Genomic DNA, 25,762 nt, shown 5'->3' with positions numbered 1-25,762 from the left:
ATAGGCACCAGAGCCCTATCTTCCTATGGTGTTTTTGGATCACATTAGTATAGGCACCAGAGCCCTATCTTCCTGTGGTGTTGTTGGATCACGTTAGTATAGGCACCAGAGCCCTATCTTCCTGTGGTGTTTTTGGATCACATTAGTATAGGCACCAGAGCCCTATCTTCCTGTGGTGTTTTTGGATCACGTTAGTATAGGCACCAGAGCCCTATCTTCCTGTGGTGTTTTTGGATCATGTTAGTATAGGCACCAGAGCCCTATCTTCCTATGATGTTTTTGGATCACGTTAGTATAGGCACCAGAGCCCTATCTTCCTATGGTGTTTTTGGATATCGTTAGTATAGGCACCAGAGCCCTATCTTCCTGTGGTGTTTTTGGATCACGTTAGTATAGGCACCAGAGCCCTATCTTCCTATGGTGTTTTTGGATCACGTTAGTATAGGCACCAGAGCCCTATCTTCCTATGGTGTTTTTGGATAACGTTAGTATAGACACCAGAGCCCTATCTTCCTATGGTGTTTTTGGATCACGTTAGTATAGGCACCAGAGCCCTATCTTCCTATGGTGTTTTTGGATCACGTTAGTATAGGCACCAGAGCCCTATCTTCCTATGGTGTTTTTGGATCACGTTAGTATAGGCACCAGAGCCCTATCTTCCTGTGGCGTTCTTGGATCATATTAGTATAGGCACCAGAGCCCTATCATCCTATGGTGTTCTTGGATCACGTTAGTATAGGCACCAGAGCCCTATCATCCTATGGTGTTCTTGGATCACGTTAGTATAGGCACCAGAGCCCTATCTTCCTGTGGCGTTCTTGGATCATATTAGTATAGGCACCAGAGCCCTATCTTCCTGTGGCGTTCTTGGATCATATTAGTATAGGCACCAGAGCCCTATCTTCCTATGGTGTTCTTGGATAACGTTAGTATAGGCACCAGAGCCCTATCTTCCTGTGGCGTTCTTGGATCATATTAGTATAGGCACCAGAGCCCTATCTTCCTGTGGCGTTCTTGGATCACATTAGTATAGGCAACAGAGCCCTATCTTCCTGTGGTGTTCTTGGATAACGTTAGTATAGGCACCAGAGCCCTATCTTCCTGTGGTGTTCTTGGATCATATTAGTATAGGCACCAGAGTCCTATCTTCCTGTGGTGTTCTTGGATAACGTTAGTATTGGCACCAGAGCCAAGCTGTGACTGCTATATTAGCCGGTGTATTCATTTAATAACAGCAAAATAGATACATAAGACCCCATTAATGCACAAACTACTGGACTAGAGATGCAAAATGCCAGACTGACAAGTTGTGCCAATTGTCTGCCTAAGAAGTCAAGTCTGTGTCAGATTTCTAGTGACAACAACTCTAAAGAATCTGCAGAGGTTTCAAGGAAAGAAAAGGTCCATAATGCCATGTCTTCTGTATTCTCTAAAAGTTCCAGCTCATAGACTTCCACTAAAATCACCAAGAGTGTTCCCATACGTTAGTATTTAGTTGAATTACCCACAAATAAAGTTTGAAAAAAAAAAGTGGATGGCCTTAGTCAACAGCCAGAGTATAAATAGGTACATTGTCAAACAAAATCTAGATATCACGATTTTGCTGGGACCAGAGGGGAGTCATATGCTGAGGTCACAGCAAGGCCATGGAGCCTGAGAAGGCCTAACTAGTGATGAGCGAATATACTCGTTACTCGAGATTTCCCGAGCACGCTCGGGTGTCCTCTGAGTATTTTTTAGTGCTCAGAGATTTAGTTTTCATCACCTCAGCTGAATGATTTACATCTCTTAGCCAGCATAAGTACATGTGGGGATTCCCTAACAACCAGGCAACCCCCACATGTACTTATGCTGGCTAACAGATGTAAATCATTCAGCTGCGGCGATGAAAACGAAATCTCCGAGCACTAAAAAATACTCGGATGACACCCGAGCGTGCTCGAGAAATCTCGAGTAATGAGTATATTCGCTCATCACTAGGCCTAAGCATTGCATGGCAGAAGACCAGTACTAAAATTGACACATGAAGGGGTGTGATGAGGCCCCTTTGGCTTTGGAGCAATGGAACTTCAGGTTACCCTTCTAGCTGAAATGCATCTGATCTGAAAAGCCAATGATGGTGATTGGATGAGATCAGATGTATAAAAAAATTGCTACGTAAACTGCACTAAATAAAAAAAAATGAAGCCAGAGGAAAATATAATGTTGGTTAAGTCCCTTTATTCCACCTTTCTTGTTTTCACTATTCTAAGTTTTTTCTTTTTAAGCTCCTTTTCTATTGTCCTATTTAGAGAAAAATGAAAGAAGCTGATGTTTACATCTGTCACTTACCCTTATTAATTCACATAGAAACATGGAAAGCGATCCTCCTCGGTAACCCCCTAACCTCACCTGCTCTGTTCTTCCTGTGTTCGGAATGAAACCTTACACCTACAATCTCTTGTTCCATATTTCTGAATGCAGCAGGATTCAATTCTGTGCAGTGCAACAAGTCAATGTGAATAGCTCTACTGTACCGTATTAACTTTCAACACCTCTGATTGGAAAGTGTTCCACGAATACCCTGCCTTTTCACACAAGAACTTAATTCCAACTGCACCACAAAGAGCGCAATTGTGGGCATATGCCCTGAAATTTCAACACATAATTGGTTTGGCCAATAGGCCTGCCATACAATACCACAACAATGACAGAAATCTTTCCCGCACAAGACCTGGCTATCATCCCTGACTACATTCAGCTTGCAAAGAAGAAATTTAATGACAGCAGAAAAATTTGGTACTGCTAAATTTAAAGTATTAAAAGTTTATTATGATATTACAGGTAAAAGCATCAATCACAATAAAACCATTTCGACCTCATTCAAATATCAGACATAATGCCTTCAAAATCTGGTTCCCTACTGTTCAAAGGGGTTATCCGGGACATTTCATATTTTTCCTATGGGACTAAGACCTTATAGGAGGTTACTTGCCAATTGCCTGCCTGTTCTGCACGGTGCCAATCTCTGCCGGTTAAGAGCTGTCACAGACCGCTCCTGCTGGCGATTCTGCTGCTTCATTTGACCTCACCTCAACTGAGCAGCTCTTCCTCCTCACATTTTAATGTAGGTATTCCAGCATTCAGTGCAGATAAGTGCTCGTATATAGAAAGGATTTGAAATTGGTATAATTTATCTCACTTTCCATGTATTACACAAAATCAATTCTATTAGTGTGTTGGCTTTATGTTGAGAAGAAAAGGCTGTTCAACCTGTTTCTGTCCTCCACCTCATGACAAGGATAATGGAAAACTGATAATAACCTAGTGGCCAATGATTAGTCCATACATTGACCCAGCGTCATGGACACAACAATGGCAACAATGATGAAAACAATGGAAAAGACTATAGTAATCTTCACTATCATCAGTATAACGGTTATTGCGTAAAATAAACTATAAACCTGACCTAGTTCTTAAAATGATCTGTAACCTTTAAGACCCGATTCAGCTAAGGAATTTCACAGGAACTATAGTGTACGTTACTTTGAAACCACTTAATTTTGGGGGGTATTTTCATGTAAATTTTTCCCAGCTCAACCAAAATAGTTGGAGCCAGGGCAGGACAAGAGTGTGGCGTGGGTGTGATGCCACAGCTAGTCTAATTCATGACTACCTTTGATGATCCTTAAGGAGGCGCACCAATGTATTAAATGCATTAAATACATTGACCACACTAATATCGAATAATGTGTTAATGAAATGAAAAGGAAAGAAAAATAAACATTCAAACAAATGATCTTATTAAGAAATAATTCATCATTTCGTTCTTTAGACTCCCGAGAAATTGAATGCAATACAAGACATGCTGGACTTGCCATATTGGACCTCTAAACTGGAGATTAATCTCTCACAGTACAGAAGTCCTGCTGGAGTGTATTTAGCCATCTGGATCTTGTGGAGTAAATGGCCAAACAGTAGATTCCTAGGTCAGAAACTTGGGGGAGAGGTGTGCACTGTAATCCATAGTGTTCCATCAGTTGACTCTTCTGCCTATTCCTTGGTCCAATACTGTTTTTTTAAATTTGTTTTGCCCTCAGTCATGACTATTGATGTCTCTCTAGACCAGTTTGAATTTATTGGTGTCTGTACCTACGCACAACTACTCCATTCCAAGTTTGACTGACAGACCGCCGAGCCTGGTCTCATGATGAGATGGGGTGGCAGAGCGATCATACATCTTCTATCCTCTAGCCAACTCCTTCAAGAACACATTTGTGCAATCACTGCTCTATGAAAAGTTATCATTCTTCATTATCACAGACTTTTACTACACGGCAAACACAACAAACACATTATACCCCGTAACCAGTGAAGAGAGAAGTGTCAAGCGTGACATAGGGAACTGGATTTGTGTTAAGCAGGTAGACAAGCATCCAGTATATTGTTTTTTTTTCCTTGCATGCTAAGTCAGAAGCAACTGAACACAACATTTTCTGTCTGCACAGCAGCTTTAGGTTAAAAAAAATAGCAACCAAAACACATTCAAAAGCATGCGCATCTACTCATAGAAACACATGCACCGATTTGCCGGAATAGACAGTGTATGTATCCCCCTCCCATTCTATCCCCTCGTTCCCCCTTCTCTGAATCCTGCTGCTTGGCGTAATGAGGTGGAAGTTACTTTTATCATTTCTGACAAACTAGGACACTTCTTCAGCAATGCAGAAAAGAATGTGAAAGGAGGACATACAATATAGGAGGGGAGTAGGGGCAGGGAAAATGAGCGATGATGAGGGAATCCAGGGAGGCAGGCTAACGAGAGGTTAGGAGAGGTTACAAAGGGGAACTTTTCAATAAAGGGGGAAATAATTTGAAGGTAAAATAAAGAACACATGGAAATGAATTTTCTGTATGTTTTTTTGGGAAAAGCTATTTAAATAATAGTAATGTGCCATTCATTGTCCTATATAGTGGTAACATATTCCACAGCGCTGTACAGAAATTGTCATCACGCACATGTTTGCAGATACATACAGAATATGTCAAGAAAAGAATACATTTTTAAATTTTACAATTATGATAGAACTTGTATACCTAAGTTACCCAGTAATGCCATTGGAATTGTGTCCTTATAGGACCGGCCTCCATAACAAAGTGTTTTACTATATAGATGTAGATGAAAAGTCTTTTTCTAATGTATATACCCTGAAAATATAAGTGAATAAGTTGGTTTTAGATTTTTAAGCTATTATTTGGGTATTTAAGGAACTATCTGTATATCTAAAATAATAATTGTTGTGAATTCTGCTCTTGGGCTCCCTCCGGTGGTTGTTGGTGGTAGTGCAGTTGTCTTGGGGTTGTAATCCGGGCAGGTGTTTCTGCTGATTGCAGCTCTATTAGGTATTTAGGTGTGCAGGATCCATGAGTCCATGCCAGTTGTCCATTGTACTTGGAGGGATTGCTTCTCTCTCTGGCTCCTCATGCCCTGCTCCAATTCAGCTAAGATAAGTGTCTGGTTTTCGTCTCTGTGCACACATGCAGTGTACTTTGCAATTCAGTGCAATTCATTGTGTTTTTGTCCAGCTTAGACTTTGTTTTGATTTTTCAGTCATGCTGGATTCTCAGGAGATGCAGATATACTTTCTATGTCTTTAGTTAGATATAGAATATTTGTATTATCTGCTGTGGATATTTTTAGGATTTTAATACTGACCGCTTAGAATTCTGTCCTATCCTTTTCTATTTAGCTAGAAGTGCCTCTTTTGCTAAATCCTGTTTTTCTGCCTGCGTGTGTTTTTCCTCTTATACTCACAGTCAATATTTGTGGGGGGCTGCCTATCCTTTGGGGTTCTGCTCTGAGGTAAGATAGAATTCCCATTTCCATCTATAGGGGTAGATGGACGAAGCCGACGCGAAACGCGCGTTGGGGCAACGGTGCTGTCCAGGTCTGACGCCAGGATTGTGGTAAGAGCACGGGGAAGGGTTTAAACATTTAGATATTGAGGTATTAGCCTGTGTACAGGGCTATACCGTGTTTTCGCACACTACCCTACTTTCTCCTGGACTCTTAATCCACCTTACTATTTTTTGCATGCTGCATATGATTACTATATACAGGCGTCGGTGATGGACAGTGCCGTTAGTTTGGTCTGTGCTACCTAACTTGTCTGATCTTTTTCTATATATGTTTTTAAGTATGGTGATTTATGTGTCTATGTTATTTAAGTAACTTAATAAAATTTTGATACAATTTATGTACTTGTACTCCAATTTTTTCTGGTTCTTGTTGTAGCAGGAGTGTCCTCCTTCAATTGTTGTCCCCCACCTTCATAGGCTCCCCCACTGTGGTTGTGAGCATGTGGAGGGACATTAGATGGTTATTTTTCTTCTTGGGTTTGTTTTATTATAGGGGTATTTAGTCCTCCGGCTGTGTCGAGGTGTCTAGGACGTGTTAGGTACATCCCACGGCTACTTCTAGTTGCGGTGTTAGTTTAGGGTTTGCGGTCAGTACAGGTACCACCTACTCCTGAGAAAGTCTCTCATGCGGCTCCAAGGTCACCGGATCATAACAGTACAACTGGCCAACAATGAGTTAAATGCATCTCAGAAGAAGGGAAGAAAGAGCCATTTTTTTTCTGTAGTCTGCTTTGTCTTTTCTTCCCTCTTTTCCTCTGGGTGACTGAGGAGTCTTGTGCTAGCATGGATGTTCAGGGATTAGTTTCTCGTATAGACCAGCTTGCTGCTAAGGTACAGGGTATTTCTGATTATATTGTTCAGACTCCGCTTTTAGAACCTAGGATTCCTACTCCTGATTTGTTTTTTGGGGACTGGTCCAAATTTTTGAGTTTTAAAAACAATTGTAAACTGTTTTTTGCTCTGAAGCCTCGTTCCTCTGGTGATCCCATTCAGCAGGTTAAAATTGTCATCTTCCTGCTGTGTGGCGACCCTCAGGATTGGACATTTTCCCTGGAATCTGGGAATCCGGCCATGCTTAATGTAGATGCCTTTTTTCAGGCTCTAGGATTATTATATGATGAACCAAATTCTGTGGATCAAGCGGAGAAGACCTTGTTGGCCCTGTCTCAGGGTCAAGAAGCGGCAGAATTGTATTGTCAGAAATTTAGAAAATGGTCTGTGCTGACTAAATGGAATGAGGATGCTTTGGCGGCAATTTTCAGAAAGGGTCTTTCTGAATCTGTTAAAGATGTTATGGTGGGGTTTCCCACGCCTGTTGGTCTGAGTGATTCTATGTCTCTGGCCATTCAGATTGATCGGCGCTTGCGGGAGCACAGAACTGTGCGCGCTGTGGCGTTGTCCTCAGAGCAGATGCCTGAGCCTATGCAGTGTGATAGGATTCTGTCTAGAACGGAACGACAAGGATTCAGACGTCAGAATAGGTTGTGTTTTTATTGTGGCAATGCTTCTCATGTCATTTCAGTCTGCCCAAAGCGTACAAAGAGAATCGCTAGTTCAGTTACCATCGGAACTGTACAACCTAAATTTCTGTTATCTGTGACCTTGATCTGCTCATTGTCGTCATTTTCTGTCATGGCGTTTGTGGATTCAGGCGCCGCTTTGAACTTAATGGACTTTGAATTTGCCAGGCGTTGTGGTTTCCCCTTGCAGTCTTTGCAGAACCCTATTCCTTTAAGGGGCATTGATGCTACACCTTTGGCTAAAAATAAACCCCAGTTTTGGACACAGGTGACCATGTGCATGGCGCCAGCCCATCAGGAAGATTGTCGTTTTCTGGTGTTGCATAATTTGCATGATGCTATTGTGCTGGGTTTTCCATGGTTGCAGATACATAATCCTGTGTTGGATTGGAAGTCTATGTCTGTGACTAGTTGGGGTTGTCAGGGGGTTCATAATGACGTTCCTGTGATGTCAATCTCCTCTTCCTTCTCTTCTGAAGTTCCAGAGTTTTTGTCTGATTTTCAGGATGTATTCGATGAGCCCAAGTCCAGTTCCCTTCCACCGCATAGGGACTGTGATTGTGCTATTGACTTGATTCCAGGCTGTAAGTTTCCTAAGGGCCGACTTTTCAACCTGTCTGTGCCGGAACATACCGCCATGCGGAGTTATGTTAAGGCTCAGGCCATTCATGATTGGATTCAACCCACATCTGTGAAGAGCCTTCAGAAATTTTTGGGCTTTGCTAATTTTTATCGCCGTTTCATTGCTAACTTCTTCAGTGTGGTTAAACCCCTGACCGATTTGACGAAGAAAGGTGCTGATGTCACGAATTGGTCCCCTGTGGCTGTCTTTGCCTTTCAGGAGCTTAAACGCCGATTTACTTCTGCCCCGGTGTTGCGTCAGACAGATGTTTCTTGTCCGTTTCAGGTTGAGGTTGACGCTTCTGAGATTGGGGCAGGGGCCGTTTTGTCTCAGAGGAATTCTGATGGTTCCTTGATGAAACCGTGTGCCTTCTTTTCCCGTAAGTTTTCGCCTGCTGAACGCAATTATGATGTCGGCAATCGGGAGTTGTTGGCTATGAAGTGGGCGTTTGAGGAATGGCGACATTGGCTTGAGGGAGCCAAGCACCGTATTGTGGTCTTGACCGATCATAAAAATCTGATTTTCCTCGAATCTGCCAAGCGGCTGAATCCTAGACAGGCTCGATGGGCCCTGTTTTTCTCCCGTTTTGATTTCGTGGTCTCGTATCTTCCGGGTTCTAAGAATGTTAAGGCTGATGCCCTCTCTAGGAGTTTTTTGCCTGATTCTCCTGAGGTATTTGAGCCGGTCGGCATTCTGAAGGAAGGGGTGGTCCTTTCTGCCATTTCCCCTGATTTGCGACGGGTTCTTCAGGAATTTCAGGCTGACAAACCTGACCGCTGTCCAGTGGGGAAACTGTTTGTTCCTGATAGATGGACTAGTAGAGTGATTTTGGAGGTTCACTGTTCTGTGTTGGTTGGTCATCCTGGTATTTTTGGTACCAGAGATTTGGTTGGTAGGTCCTTTTGGTGGCCTTCTTTGTCGCGTGATGTGCGTTCTTTTGTGCAGTCCTGTGAGACTTGTGCACGGGCCAAGCCTTGTTGTTCCCGTGCTAGTGGGTTGCTTTTGCCTTTGCCGTCCCTGAGAGGCCCTGGACGCATATTTCTATGGATTTTATTTCAGATCTTCCGGTTTCCCAGAGGATGTCGGTTATCTGGGTGGTTTGTGACCGGTTTTCTAAGATGGTTAATTTGGTGCCTTTGCCTCTTCTGATTTGGTTCCGTTGTTTTTTCAGCATGTGGTTCGTTTGCATGGTATTCCGGAGAATATTGTGTCCGACAGAGGTTCCCAGTTTGTTTCTAGATTTTGGCGGGCCTTTTGTGCTAGGCTGGGCATTGATTTGTCTTTTTCTTCTGCATTTCATCCTCAGACAAATGGCCAGACCGAGCGAACTAATCAGACTTTGGAAACTTATTTGAGATGCTTTGTGTCTGCTGATCAGGATGATTGGGTGGCTTTCTTGCCATTGGCCGAGTTTGCCCTTAATAATCGGGCTAGTTCGGCTACCTTGGTTTCGCCCTTCTTTTGTAATTTTGGTTTTCATCCTTGTTTTTCTTCGGGGCAAGTTGAACCTTCTGATTGTCCTGGTGTGGTTTCTGTGGTTGACAGGTTGCAGCAGATTTGGGCTCATGTGGTGGACAATTTGGTGTTGTCTCAGGAAGAGGCTCAGCGTTTTGCTAACCGTCGTCGCTGTGTTGGTTCCCGGCTTCGGGTTGGGGATTTGGTCTGGTTGTCTTCCCGTCATGTTCCTATGAAGGTTTCTTCCCAAAAGTTTAAGCCTCGGTTTATTGGTCCTTATAGGATTTCTGAGATTATCAATCCGGTGTCTTTTCGTTTGGCCCTTCCGGCCTCTTTTGCCATCCATGTTTTCCATAGATCTTTATTGCAGAAATATGTGGTGCCCGTTGCTCCCTCGGTTGATCCTCCTGCTCCTGTGTTGGTTGATGGGGAGTTGGAGTATGTGGTTGAGAAGATTTTGGATTCTCGCTTTTCAAAGCGGAGGCTTCAGTACCTTGTCAAATGGAAGGGTTATGGCCAGGAGGATAATTCTTGGGTTTTTGCCTCTGATCCATGCTGCTGATTTGGTCCGTGCCTTTCATCTGGCTCGTCCTGATCGGCCTGGGGGCTCTGGTGAGGGTTCGGTGACCCCTCTTCAAGGGGGGGTACTGTTGTGAATTCTGCTCTTGGGATCCCTCCGGTGGTTGTTGGTGGTAGTGCAGTTGTCTTGGGGTTGTAATCCGGGCAGGTGTTTCTGCTGATTGCAGCTCTATTAGGTATTTAGGTGTGCAGGATCCATGAGTCCATGCCAGTTGTCCATTGTACTTGGAGGGATTGCTTCTCTCTCTGGCTCCTCATGCCCTGCTCCAATTCAGCTAAGATAAGTGTCTGGTTTTTGTCTCTGTGCACACATGCAGTGTGCTTTGCAATTCAGTGCAATTCATTGTGTTTTTGTCCAGCTTAGACTTTGTTTGGATTTTTCAGTCATGCTGGATTCTCAGGAGATGCAGATATACTTTCTATGTCTTTAGTTAGATATAGAATATTTGTATTATCTGCTGTGGATATTTTTAGGATTTTAATACTGACCGCTTAGAATTCTGTCCTATCCTTTTCTATTTAGCTAGAAGTGCCTCTTTTGCTAAATCCTGTTTTTCTGCCTGCGTGTGTTTTTCCTCTAATACTCACAGTCAATATTTGTGGGGGGCTGCCTATCCTTTGGGGTTCTGCTCTGAGGCAAGATAGAATTCCCATTTCCATCTATAGGGGTATTTAGTCCTCCGGCTGTGTCGAGGTGTCTAGGACGTGTTAGGTACATCCCACGGCTACTTCTAGTTGCGGTGTTAGTTTAGGGTTTGCGGTCAGTACAGGTACCACCTACTCCTGAGAAAGTCTCTCATGCGGCTCCAAGGTCACCGGATCATAACAAATAATAATAATAACAATATTATATCTGAGAACAAAAATTTTAGCATTCTGATTTCCACGACTTGGGCCCTTACAGGTTATCAATCTTTATGTGATTTTCTCTATCTCCTTGAAAAGTAACAAAATCAAAGATAAAATGTGAATTTAGGAGAACCGTGTGCACAAGACCTTGCACCTCAATGTGCAGAAATGCAAGACCCGTCATGAGCTTTAGGGCTCCTGGACATGATAGGCAATTATTGGTGCATGGATCCTATTAATCAACATTCCTAAATGTCCATGTTTGCTGTCATTTGGAGCCTCGGTGAGAGCGTCTCCATAGCACGACATGTGGTGGAACAAGCTTTTCACTTAAATTAAAACATAATCTTTGAGAAATAAAACTCTTATTTGTAGAATTGAGTTACAGTATGGCCTGTAGAAATCTATGGACACTTCCCTAAGTCTAAAGTTCTGAATGAACCAACAAAATTATAGCGACTTTGAGAATTTGACTAAGAAGTGTGCCATATTGTATTTTACATCAGGTACTGGAGAACACTATGAGCTCTAATTTGCATTCATTGGCTTATGACAGGCCTACTAATGTGATAAAAGGAGGTGAATTTCATAAATCTGACATTTTGGGCATGAAGGGTGCGACTGATATAACAAAACCTTTGCATAAATTATTAATTATGAAAAAGGTAATTTATCCTGACAGTTGCACCTTAATGAATTGCCACCTGCAACTTCAAGCACAACAGTTTGAGACTCCCGCATCTAACACAACATGTGCATGTGTCATAAATTCTACTAACGCTAAAGAATTCCCAGTATCTCACTGTTACCTGTTTTTTACTCTAGACATAATTTTAGAACAATGCCAGATTCATTATTTCTTTAATTTATAACCAATAACTAATGAGACACAAATCAAATCCCAAACTGGCATCTTGTCGTTCTTCAACCCATTGTTGAAGGAAATCTCTTGATCTCAGCTGCTGTCTCATTGAGATGTAGGTGGCACAGGTACACTCCATGGCAGATAATTCATTAAGTCTCTATATAGAACCTGTTTTCTGCATGCTGAAATCTAAAATGACAATGAGCTGATGATCAAAGCTTAGTAGCCCCCAAAGTCAAAATACAACATGACACTAGATTTATGATTGAGGTCATCTTCAATGGAAACTTTTTAATTCCCTAAACATTAGTAGGATTGCCAAAGAAACACTTGAATTATCATCCTAGGGTGCTAGTAGGATTAACTTTGATTATCTGCTTTCTCATCTTTCTCATCTTTCTAATTGTTAGGATAACTGGTAGAGCAGAATAAAGTTTGGTTAATTCCCCTGGACCTTAAAAAAAATGGTGGGACCTGATCCAATGTATGGAACATTTAAACAAAAGAATGATGACAGCATTCATTAAATTTGCTTGATTTCAGAAGTTTAATACAATTCTTCATGTATAATGCATCAATAACACAATGTTTCTGATGTTTATTATGCCCTTCTTCAGGCTCTTGTGACTAAAGTGGCTCTCATACAGTGGCACAGAGCTGAGATCGAATGCGTACCTAATGAGTACAGTCTCAATTGTTCTGTAGGAATGTTGTACAAGTCTGGGGGCAAAAAAGGTCATTATGAGATGTGCACCAAAACACAGGAGTAGTGCTGTCATCCAAACCCTAGATATTGTGTACTATCTATCTGATGGGACCTGCACATCACTTGACCTTTTATTGCGCCACATTTAGGAGTAGTGGCCATGCATTCATGTTACTTTTCTCACAAGTCTATTAGAGTTATGGAGACATGCACATATTTAGCCACCTGTCCACCTTCTCTTAGCTGAAAATTATCCCCAAAAATCTATCTGGGAGTGAGCTTATTGGAATCAACTAAGATCCCAATGCGAGTGGATGTGCATTCGCTATAACTGGCCTTGAGGACTGACATGAAACGTGATAACTTGCATTCTGCACAGCATTTGTAAGTTTCTTACTCTGTTCTACAGAATAATGGAATAGCGTAATGCCACATAAATCATTATAGGTTGTATTGCTATTTTTCTATTAGGGCAGGAACATCTAATTACCAGACCAGATGGCGAAAAAGTGTTATTGAAGCATAACATTGCCAGGTCTGTGCTGAAAAACTGTGCTAGCTGAGCATTTTAAAACACGATTTATAGACTACTATCTCACATTTCTATAGGTTTATCTCTGCATCGTATGGAGCAATATGAATGTTTTTAAAGAAGTAAGCATCTATGCATGTAAGATTAATATATAATATGTGATGTGAGGATCTGTGCATCTGTAAGGGGCCGCCCAGGTGGTTGGCCCCGCCGGATGCAGTCTTGTCGGGATTATGATATGACATGACTTTATTATGCAAGACACTAATTGTAACATCAATGTTTCCCTCTTTATAGTCAGTACTTGGACAGTCTTGTAGGGTGGTAACTAATATCCTCTAACTACAGCACTGGGGGATTGAGATTCATAATGACATAGATATCTTCTTCTCCTCCTATGACACAATGTCGTTGCTGGATTCTCCCCACCCTCTCTCCGATGGTGTTAACTGAACCATTCCCCTGAGGCCAAGCCGCTGCCAGGAAGGGAGATATAAAGGAACCTATTCAGCAGGGAATCACAGCCCCTACTCAAAGTGCATTCCAAGCAAGGTTAAACCAAGTGCCTGAAAAATTTAATTAACCCCTTTATTGCTGCTTAGGTTTCACTTGACTTTGCTTTGTTTGTATTATGCATTTGCTATGAAGGTGCATCAGCAGCGGTGGGGCAAAAAGCTGGACCACTACCACATCAGCAAAACCGTGTACTGTATACAGTCAGTTTTGCTGATTTGTTTTTCTGTTTTAGGCCATGTTGACATGTATGACATGGCATGGCAATGTATGCCACATTTGTACATTTTACCACTGTAACTGAATGGACTTTCTTCCACCCTCCCCTTCATGCTTTCTATGAAACTGTCCTCTAGATGTTGTAAGTGAACACACTTGGGTTACCATATCAAGTAACTCCATAAACTCCATTGTTTCACTATTTTAGTACATTCTAGTGAGAATCTGCAAAGAAATATCTTTGTATATCAGCTATACCAACTTGACAAGCTAGTTGGCGCTGTTGCACATACTCTTTCCCTCCTTCCCTCTTCTAATAAGAGACTAAGGCCATCTTGGACAATCAGGGATGCAGAGTTCAATAGATCTACTATCACCCACCAGCCTGTTACCATACTATCCAGCAGATGTGCTCATTTATAAATACCTGTCTGATGACAGATTCCCTTTCAGTTCAAACCATTTTAGTTATTTATTTTCATTGTCCTTGAAAAAACCTGGAGTGCAATCAAAATCTTCACCAACTAAGAAGCTGCATCTGGTGCAGGTAGCACAATAAATGTGTTATGTCCCAATGCTAGAAAACAACTTCAGATGTATAATACATTATATGAAATCTACATGTGGCTTTGGAAATACTGTTTAAGAGAAACCGAGGACAGGTCACTTTTGTAATCTCAGCTTATTTGTTTTATTCCCTTATATAGTGCTACTAATTCCACAGCGCTTTATAGACATCATCCCTATGTCTTTGTAGATTGGAAAGAAACTGGAGAACTTGGAAGAAACCCGCGCAAACGTGGGTAGAACATCCAAACTCCTTGCAGATGTTATGTACTTGGTGGGATTTGAACCCAGGACATCAACCATGTTAGCCACTGAGCCACCGTGCTGCCCACTGTTAAGCTTGGAAAAACTCCTGAAATTCAGATTTGGGCCAGGGTTATATGAGTCATTCTATAAGAATCGGATTAATTATTGTAATGACACTCCGATCAAAGTCTGATCCGAGCTTGATCAGAGTATCAGCTTAGTGTTATCCGAATCTCTTGGATGAGAGAATCGTAGCACAGATAAGGAGAGGATGGAGAATAAAATTTCCGTTCTGTGAGTCCACAGAAATCGGACTGCATACTGTCATCCTTAATGAGCCCTACAATATAACACAAACCCAATGGGTTGTTTAATGGCAACCATGTGTTAGGACTGGCGGAACGCACCACATAATAATATTAGAGAATATGAGGTGCGTTTGCAGAGATGACACCTGCAGCAGAGTAATGGCGGATGGACGCTTGCTCACACGTGGGTTTGACCTCACCCAGTGTGAATGGAAGCGAACTCTGTTGCTTCACAGAGTCGTCGTAAATACGCTGCGCCCTGTTAGCAGTCACATGGTGCAGCTGAAAGACACTAGTGGGATCCCTATGAATCACCCCCACTAAACTGGTGATTGGACTCGCTCTGACCCTTGGTGGCTTTTGAGCCCACGCCTGAGGATGCCCTGAGTCAGATGCTGAGTCCAAGCGAGAGTTCCCACCCTACACTGACCGGTCGTCAGGAAAGCGCACTGATTGCGCACGGTGCCGTACAGGCGGGCACTGCGAATAGACACAGAAACATGTGCTAAGTGTGCAGGTAGCACTGTCGGGCACTAGGTAGCTTCCACCATTCGCGAGCAGTCATCATCACTAGGAATGGGAATGATTAAGGAGCTTTCATCCATTGACAAACATTCATCTACACACACGTTATCAAGTTTATACTAGCACATGGCTGTGCGGCCATGCGAACCTTTTATAGCTGTAGCTCTCAAGGACCTTCCTAATGGTCCAATAGGAGCTGCTACAGGACCTGAGCGTGTGACCCCCAACCTCCAATGGGAGGTCGTCCCGTGGGCATGCTCAGTATGGGAAAAGCAGGACTTAATCCCTGAAATGCCTGCTCGCTGCTAATCAGCACTGGCTACAAAGGCTGAGCCTGGAAAGGCATCAATAACCAAGTCCACAGTATCAGCTTGAGCCAAACGCTGCGACCGACGTCTCCACTGATCAGGCTCCACTGCGGTTGGAGGAGAATGGGAGACCGCAGCGGACAGATTCGGAGCAGATTCCCCCTGTGCAGTGGCGGGAACTCGACTCCTAACACCATGGGCCCTTGAGGGGCAGAATTTGGAACTTCACCAATGGGCCCCCGGATTTCCGTATACGTCCCTTCACTTTAATACACCAACTGTAGTTATCTTTGTGATACATTACATCACAAAGAATTACAATCTCATCTCAGTCAAACGGACATTGTAAAAATAAAAAAAAAACATATGCTTGGCCGACAATTCAGTATCGATGTTGCTTGGCTGAATCCTCTGCACTAATATATTTCCACATTGTTCTGTATTACTCGATGAAAAAATTATCTTTAAAAATTAAATATTTTTGAAAATAAATAATATTTATGAAAACAACAATGTATGGCTTTGGTCAATATGAGACCATAAAGAGTCCTCCATGAATAAAATGGGCTTTCCCATAAAGCCGCTAACGTCACATTTTCACTTGTCCTGGTTTAATTGTTACAGATTAGGCCACCTATCACGGTCTGTCTTATATGTACTTCCCAATAAATACCGCTTGTATAACTGCTGGCATATTACTTCTGCCACTGTTTAGGGCATGCAAGTGCTATTTGATTTAGGACTATGGGAGCACATTGATTCTGCTACATTGATTTTCCAAATGCATACTGGGAAAAGTGCTTAATAAGAAGTCAGGGTTAAACTTATTTATGCGACTATACCATTGTTTTTCTCTATTGCTCCCTTTTCAGGAATCAAGCACACTTTCTCAATATAGCAATTATACCTCAGCATGATTTTCACGCGTGTGACTATAAACTATGTGAACCAATGGAGGTGTGTGGGTGTATATGTAAGCACTTGATAGATTGTCCCAGAAATTGGAGGTAATATAGACGTTAATGCTGGTTTTCGAACACAGTGTGATCAGAAAAATGTCTCATCTTTTGTTGCATTTTTCATGGAGTTTTTTTTTAAACATTAATTATTAAGTCTATATCATAATACATTTTAATATATAATAAATGGGTATTTTATAATTTTTACGTATTCATAAAATTTCTTATGTTAAAATGAATAAACAGATCATTTCTCACCTTCCCCTATTCGAGAAAAGCCGCTCTACCACTGCTCATGGGCTTTGTTGACAGGCTGCAGGGGTGATTACACTATTACAGTGCACATGACTGCTGCAGCCAATCACTGGGCTCACCGGTAATCCCAAGACAACGCGATCCGCTGACTCTAGTGATTGGCTGCAGCAGTCAGGTTCACTCTAGTAGTAGTGATATCACCCCTGCAGCTTGTCAACAAAGATCAGGAAAAATGGTGGAGAGGTGTAGCTGGAGAAGGGGAAGGTAAGTAATGTTGAGCTTATTATTTTTTAGCACTAGCAAGCTGATAATATAAATTGCAAGCCCTATAATATGTAATGAGATACAAGTTCTCCTTGGCATTTTCATGTTTTTATGGTCAATGCCTTTTTTTTACAAATACGGTATGCTCAGCATATAACATGATATCAGAAATTGTTCTCATGTACAGAATGACACTAAGTTTAACAATAAAGCACACAAATGCCCCCGAATGGACTTTACATTAGAAAAAATATGCTGCCTTTTACATTTTCCTTTTTCATGCATTTTAAAATGGCATAAAAAAGTGACTGAGAGAAAAAGCCCTAAAGCACATGTGTCAGCAAAGTCTTGTAAGCGCACGTGCACAGTGAATTTTTTTGAGATGGTCCAAAACTACAAGTTTTCTAGTAGAAATCGCTTCAGGAAATTCCCTATTTCGAGGAATTTTTATGAAGAGTTTTACTTTACTTGCCACTGTTTTGAAGAGTTTTTCCAGTGTTTTGGCATGTGCACATGTCGTCATTTAGACGCTAATATATCCGTGAATCACTCCTGATGAAGCCGCTGTATGTGGCTATACGCGTTGGGCCTTTTGTCCGCCTCCTTCTTGTCTCCAGACATGATTGGCTAAATTTGCTGCCTTATCATCTTGTTAGCCTATGGGTTGATGTCACTATTATTTACAGCATTTTCTTTACTCTATTTTCTTTCCATGCATAGTTTTTCTATCCTGACCAATATTGCTGTTGCCGCTACACACCTCTAGGAGTTTCTTCTTTTCTTATTCTCTTATCATTTCTGAAACCTCATATTTATTACACATAAATTATTGAAATATTTTTTGAATTATATTACATTATTATTATTATTGAGGGCATTGGTTTTTTACTTTTGTATGTTCAACTTCATATCTATACCCATTACCGTATTTGATTTCAGGATGTGGTCTATTCTTGCTCATTATCTTGGGTTGGTTGGTTTGTAATAAGCAACAACTTAACTCAGCCTTTTACATTTTTAGGTTGGGTTCACATATAGATCTCGCCTCACGTGCAGCCAAGATGGGTCTGTGGAGAAGCAGAATCTTAAATGTTGGTGGCTTTCCACTGCATTATTTGGAATGAGAAAATTTACAAAACTGGCTCCAATGATGTACAGGATTTCCATGTAAAAAAGACTTTTGCTTTGTTTATGATACTCTTTCAGAAATTGGTGGATCCATTCTCTCCTAACAGCTGGCCTAAGAAGATCGGTTAGGCTACGTTCACTTTTGCGTTGTGCGCCGCAGCGACGGCGCCGCAACGCACAACGCAAACAAAAACGCAGCAAAACGCATGCACAACGCTGCGTTTTGCGCCGCATGCGTCCTTTTTTTCATTGATTTTGGACGCAGCAAAAATGCAACTTGCTGCGTCCTCTGCGTCCGGATGCGGGCGCCGCAGGGACGCATGCGGTGCAAAACGCAAGTGCGACGCATGTCCATGCGCCCCCACGTTAAATATAGGGGCGCATGACGCATGCGGCGACGCTGCGGCGCCCGACGCTGCGGCGCAGACCGCAAATGTGAACTTAGACTTACTTGGCAAAATGCAAATTAAGGGCGGAAGTGGATAGATTAAAACTTGATTCACAAATTGCAGTCTTGTATGGTTTTTTTCACCCAAAATTCATCATCATCATCATCATCATCATCATCATCATCATCATCATCATCATTATTATTATTATTTTTAGAGCACTATTGATCCATGATGCTGGAGATGTGAAAAGGGCTTACATACAAAATGTAAATAATAAATTACAATGAGCAAACTAAAATGACAGGTACAGAGAGGGAGAGGATCCTGCCCTTGCAGGCTTATGGTCTATCGGGTAATGGGAAAGGAGACAGTAGGTTGGGGGGTTGCAGCAGCTTGGGTGGTGGCGAGGTGGCAGCAGGTTTATTGCAAGTTGTAAACGTTCAAGAAGAGATGGGTTTTCAAGTTCCGTCAGAATCTCTTGAATGTGGGCGACAATCGGATGTTTTAGGGCACAGAATTCCAGAGGATGCGGGATACACTGAAAAAGTCATGGGTGAGGAACATCCAAGAGTGGGAGAGAGAAGAAGGTCTTGTGAGGACCAGAGATTACGTGTGGGAAGATATCAGGAGATTAATTCGGAGATATAGGGAGAAGTTAGATTATGGACAGCCTTGTAGGTCAATATTAATACTTTAAACTGGATTCATACAGAAATTGGAAGCCATTAAAGAGATTTGCAGAGCGGAGAGGTGGAGGAGTAGAAAAGGAAGAGGTGGAATAATCACTGGGCAGCAGAGTTAATGACAGACTAGAGAGATGAGTTAGGATTAGTTGAGGCTATAGAAAAGGATATTGCAGTAGTCGAGGCGGGAGATGATGCGGGCATGCAGTAACATTTAGATTCAGGGTGGAACAGCAACATATTAGCCACGTTTTTTGATTGCAACAAAGGACACACCCGGGTCACAATATGTGAATGCAGCATTAGTCTTTGTGATATTGCATTATTAATAGGACAAAACACTCGTACAACTTGTTCATGTGAAGACTGTAGCTATAGTAGGTGTAGAGAATGCAATTGTGCCAGGAGCCCAAAGTTCCTTCTGCCACATAAAAAGACACTAGTAATATTATAAATGGTTTAGTAGCTTCAAACCCTGTTACAGATTGTACATTGGGGCCCAGAGACTTTAAGATATACCTCTGCTCAGTGTTCTAGGTAATCAAATGTTGTTTCCAAATATATCAGTCACTTTTAAAGTGGGAAATCCTTAGCTGAAATTAAGAATGATCCATTAAGTAAAATATAAAATCCCCTCCGAGGGGCTGACATGCATTCTATGTGCTTACTTATATATAGAAAAAGTGACCAGAACAAAGAGAATATTGCCAGGGGCTATAGGAGACCTTCTTGTTTATATGCCTCCTCACCACCTGGCTGAGGTGAAGTAACCTGCATGCCTTGGCTAGAGATCTTAATCCTTAGGATGGAAGAGGGGGCTGGTAGATGGGATATGCAACTAGGGAACAAAACCAGTCTTTGGATGCTGACAATAAAGAGTAAAAAGCAACATGTAAAAGCAGAACCGACACAAAGGGAATAGCTAAAAAGCCAGCACGGGCAGGCTCTGACAGGCATGCATGCAAACCTACATGCCTGCAGGTGAACTGTGAATGCACAGGCAGACTGATTGTGAGATAGCTAAGCTGTCAACCATGACAGCTCATCCCTGCTGCTTGTGATTTCTGCTTGAACTGGGCAATCCCATTAATGCTTTTTAACAAAGCATCCTAAAAGATGGAAAGACAGCTGGGAATATGAATAATCCCTTTACTGCCGGGGAAAAGCATTTAAAGGGAAACTACACCCAGGAATATGTGAAGGCATGAAGCGCAGTTATAAAATGTGAGTCCTCGTTTTATATATATGGCGTGAGAGCATTTAAATCAAGGAAAGGAGGAATCATAACCCTCTAATGGAGATCCTGCCCCTATTATCTCAGTCAGCGTTCTATAAAGAACACGTAAGCGCACAAAATTCTAGGTTGACTTTCCTATCTGAACATAATGGTACATACAAGCTATAGGGTGGTGCACATAAATGACAGTCATATAAAACATTTATTTCTAAATCCACCAATTCTGTTCTAGGGCTAAATGGTTTTTTTTCCTTTTTTGACAGAACTTTTGATATGAAATTTCATATATCTACTTTACTATTTCATTGTTCAAATTTGGTGATATGTTGACGAACACTGGCCCGCCAATGGATTGGTAGCACTGGTGTTTAGCTGTAAAAAGTAAACACAGACCAAAGGGGGCCTCCGAAGTGGTGGTGCTAGAATGCTGGGGATATAACGAGTTAAGCTTGGTTCACACATTTAAGGTAGGAGCACACAACAGTTTTCTCTCCATCAGAGAAAAACAGTCTGATTATTCTGATCAGAGTTTGATCAGAGTGGCATCCATTTTTCTTGCAGGTAGAGAGAGAAAAAGACAAAAGGGTTTCTCCACCCTCTCCATCTGTCAGGCTGTGAAAATCGGACCCCATTTAGAAGTCATCTGAGTGCGATCCTATGTTTTTCATTGCCCAAAGATTTGCATTGCTGATTTTGATCCAATACTCGGTTCAAAATCGGACATGTGTCCAATTTTTTCTCGGACTAAAATCAGACCTGTGCACAGCCCCATAGAATATCATGGATAGCACTTGTCCGATGGGTCGTGAAATGAGCCCCTACAGAGCTTTTCACTAAGAACTGCGTTGGGAGTTTCCTTCAAAACCTTGAAAAATAGGATTTTGACAAGAACCCCAACAGAGATCTAATTGAGCCCTTCTCTATTATGAGGTCGATTGAGTCACTTTGGACTCAGTCTGGCCTAAATCGCAGCATTATTAGTCCTGTCTGCCACGCATTTGTGCATGTGTGAAAAAGACTAACACATACAAAGAACTGAAAACTGAAGGAGGAAAAAGAGGCTTCTCTTGGCCTCGAAAGAAACATATAAAAATTACATGCAATAGAATATTGGTATGTTTTACCACCATGTCACTGCTGTGTAGTGTATGCTGCTATCGGGGTTTTATTTTTCCCCAAAACAGCTAAAAATGTTTGATGAAACATCTCCGTAATTGCAAACCCTTTTGGTACTGGCTTTTTATATAAAATGGGAAGATGTCTAATTCAGGGACTGAAATTTAGTTACTGGGTCCAGTCCAAAATGAGTATCCAGAGCTATAAGCATGTGAAAGTCCAGATTTTAATGAAATGCCCTGTCAACCTCAAATGATGTTTGTTCAGCCATGCAGATGTAATAATAGTCTGATTATCCATTCAGTAGAAAAAAAAAGGAATTCTTATTCATTGGCCGAGCCTTTCATTAACCCCTGATTGCCGAGCTGAAATTACAATGAGAGAGGCAAATAACTGGGCCTTGTGGAAATGACTGCTGGGCGGCTTTTTATCATAACGATTCACGCTGTGTGATGCAGATTCATTAGTGTGTCCTTGTGTAATTATTACAGCCAATAACTTCATGAAAGGCTGAGGAGGAGGTGATGCTGTTCACTAGCACAAGATTTTGAATATTTCTTAGATGATACTTGTGAGACTATAAAGATCAAGAACCAGGTTAAGACAGCAGATAACATTGGCCATTTACAGAGACTTTTTATTCTAGATTAATCCGAATTTGTCATTGTTATTTGCCATTGACTTTGAGTATTACCTGCGGTAATTTATTTAAAGAACATGATGACATCTGGGCAATAATGGATTATAGGAAGGGCATGAGAGGATTTAGGGCCTCCACCAAGCAGCCCTCTCTATGGTGGACTCGTTGTTCCATACCGCCCCACCCAGGTAATCCTTGGATATACTTTATCTAGTAATGAATATGCCAAGCTCATGTGAGAGCGGTCATGTATTATCTTTTATTCATGTGCTCCTTGTGTTGTAGCACTACTTTATGCTTATGTGCACATACTGCATTGCACAATACATCCCTTAACTTTATAGAATGTGTTTCTTCACTTCAACTAGATGTAAGGTTAGTAATTAAGAATAATTAGCAATAATTGGCTGTGTGATTCTCTGACAGGGCACACCTAGGCGTCCTATTTCATGACTAATGAGATCCTCGCCCTTTCTGATGCTTGTCAAAGAGTAAATAGATCAGAAGTTTTCATATAGTTAATATTTGACCATTAACTATTTACTGTAAATTAATGTGTTCTTTTGCACTTTGCCATTTTTATTCATTTCAGTTCTAAAGTTCCAATTCTGTAATCTCTGTTGCAGCGCTACCAATCCATGAGAACAAATCCTTTGCCACAGTACGATCGACCCACATGACTATATCCTCTGTCGCAACATTACGATTCCATGTGAATACATCCTCTACCGCAATACCACTATCCCACGTTAACATGTGTTTAGATTATGTTACATCTATTTTCTTGTCACATTTTTTTGTATATGTCCACAGCTTAGGTCAATTGATTACGGGGATACAGAAAGCGAAGTCAAAAAAGGTACTCACGCAACAAGAGTTCCCAATTCGACGGTGTCTGGAGGGAACTACATGGAGTCGTTTGCGCATCTTATTTCAAAATTGCATGGACTCCCTGTCCCGTCATATTTATGCTAAACTAGGTGCTATGTGTATAAGAATTTCTTGGAGATAGATCTGAAACATGGTATGTGATATGCCACATTTTATTTTCTTGATGGATGTAACATGCTTGCTGGGACTTGCCATCCATCTTAACCTGGTGCCCAGACACTCTTCCAACAACAGATGTTTGGACAAAATGCATTGGGCGTGCTGGATTTTACCATGCCCAATTATGTTGTTCTCACTGCAGATTAACCAATGCCAGTGGTATCTGGCAGCAGTTTACACCCCTCATTGAGAACATTTCGGCTGAATTGACTGGGTATGTACAGTACAGACCAAAAGTTTGGACACACCTTCTCATTTCTAGATTTCATGACTATGAAAATTGTACATTCACACTGAAGGCATCAAAACTATGAATTAACACATGTGGAATTATATACTTAACAAAAACATGTGAAACAACTGAAATTATGTCTTATATTCTAGGTTCTTCAAAGTAGCCACCTTTTGCTTTGATGAAAGCTTTGCACACTCTTGGCATTCTCTTGATGAGCTTTAAGAGGTAGTCACCGGGAATGGTCTTCCAACAATCTTGAAGGAGTTCCCAGGGATGCTTAGCACTTGTTGGCCCTTTTGCCTTTACTCTGCGGTCCAGCTCACCCCAAACCATCTCGTTTGGGTTCAGGTCTGGTGACTGTGGAGGCCAGGTCACCTGGCGTAGCACCCCGTCACTCTCAAATATAAGACATATTTTCAGTTGTTTCACACTTTTTTGTTAAGTATATAATTCCACATGTGTTAATTCATAGTTTTGATGCCTTCAGTGTGAATGTACAATTTTCATAGTCATGAAAATACAGAAAAATCTTTAAATGAGAAGGTGTGTCCAAACTTTTGGTCTGTACTGTACATGTGGGGGTCTTAAGGGTTAGCTGTCTGCACATAGCTATGTAAATATATGGCCAGCATATGGGTGCCCTATTAAAGGACACTGTCCGCACAGAATGACTGTTCAAACCAAGTCCAGCCACTCGGTGTCTCCTAGTGTGGCTAACCATTTACCTACACCTTTCCACCTGTTTGATATCCCTCAGTCTCCGCCCTTTCCTCTTTTTTGATTGACAGCTCTGGTTTCATAGATCCAGAAGAGGGTAGAGATAGATGGAAAAGGAGCTGGTTGGAAGGTGTGTATAAATGATTGGCCCGCCATGATGTACCGCGCTTGTACTTGGTTTGAATAGTCAACCTATCCCTTTAAAGCTCTGTACCCTAGAATCTGCTTTTATTTTTCTTCCAAAAATAGATCCTGTTAAAGCAAAGCAGTAAAAACTTTCTTATTTTTCTGTGATAGAATCCACTGAAGCATACAATCCCAACAAAAATACAACCTTGCAAATGCAGGAAAAGTCTACGAAACAATTAGCACAGTAAATTCCAGAGTTTAGATTTTTACAGGTATGGGAGGTAGTCTTTAATTTAACTACAATGTTAATGACATTATGTTAAGATCAATCACGCCATATTCTATCTTTACAGTCAATTACGAAAACTAATGCTGTACCCCTCAGACCCCATCCACAGATGCCAGTGCTGGCCAAACATTTACATCACTATTAATTTTAGTGATATAGATTGCAGAAAATAAAATGTAATTGATTCACTGCCTGTTAATTAAAGAAATTTTAAAACTCTGAGCAGTCAGCACTTCTGAAGGACACAGCTGTGCACCCCTGACTGCAATGATGAAGTTACTTTGTGCTTGGCAGCAATTCAGATCTGCTGTGAAGAATCCCGTACACGCGTCAGAATACTGTACTCCAGTGTGCAGTAACACTGTACTGGGTTACAACGGTAAAGCCTCAATCAAATCTCTGTTTTTCACATATACGTTTTCCATGGATAAAACATGTACCCATTATAGTCTTTGAAGCTGTTCAGATGTCTGTTGATAAGACATGTCCATTTTTGATCCGAGTCATGGATCAAATTTACCCAACTACGGTAAATTGTTGAGTCCATGAAAAAATATGTTGAGCCATGCGTCTTATGGATGCGTTCTCAGCACTACACATGACCAGAACACTGGATGTGTTCAAAGACCTGGAGTAGAAACAGTTTTGTTGAAAATAGAACAATAAAGAATGCAAACAGGTACAAAATGGAAAGCAACGTTTCAGATGTTAGCTGTAATTGTTTGATGAGACCATTTAAAAACAGAACATTGGTTTCAGTTTGGCATCCATTTGCATTACTTTTTTTTTTCACATGTCCATTTTTTTCTACTGGATCTGTTACAAGTGTATCCCAGTTGGGCATGTAAACAGAGCCTGAGACACATGCCTGACACATGAAAATACTGATATTCTGTTTGAATTGTTGCTTCACAATGGTTCATACAGCAAGGATGAGAAGAATAGTTTGATACCAA

The 25,762-nt window shown here is 41.5% G+C and overlaps 1 protein-coding gene across 2 annotated transcripts in view; it reads right to left on the bottom strand.

The window, feature by feature from the left end:
• ZNF385A (zinc finger protein 385A) overlaps nt 1-25,762 on the bottom strand; it is a 240,422-nt gene that overhangs the window by 135,952 nt on the left and 78,708 nt on the right. The window lies entirely within an intron of this gene.

This window comes from Ranitomeya variabilis, chromosome 3, assembly GCF_051348905.1.
Source record: "Ranitomeya variabilis isolate aRanVar5 chromosome 3, aRanVar5.hap1, whole genome shotgun sequence".
In the NCBI taxonomy this organism is placed as follows: Eukaryota; Metazoa; Chordata; class Amphibia; order Anura; family Dendrobatidae; genus Ranitomeya; species Ranitomeya variabilis.
Note: the sequence above shows the minus strand (reverse complement) of the source record. Positions and strands in the feature narration are given on the sequence as shown.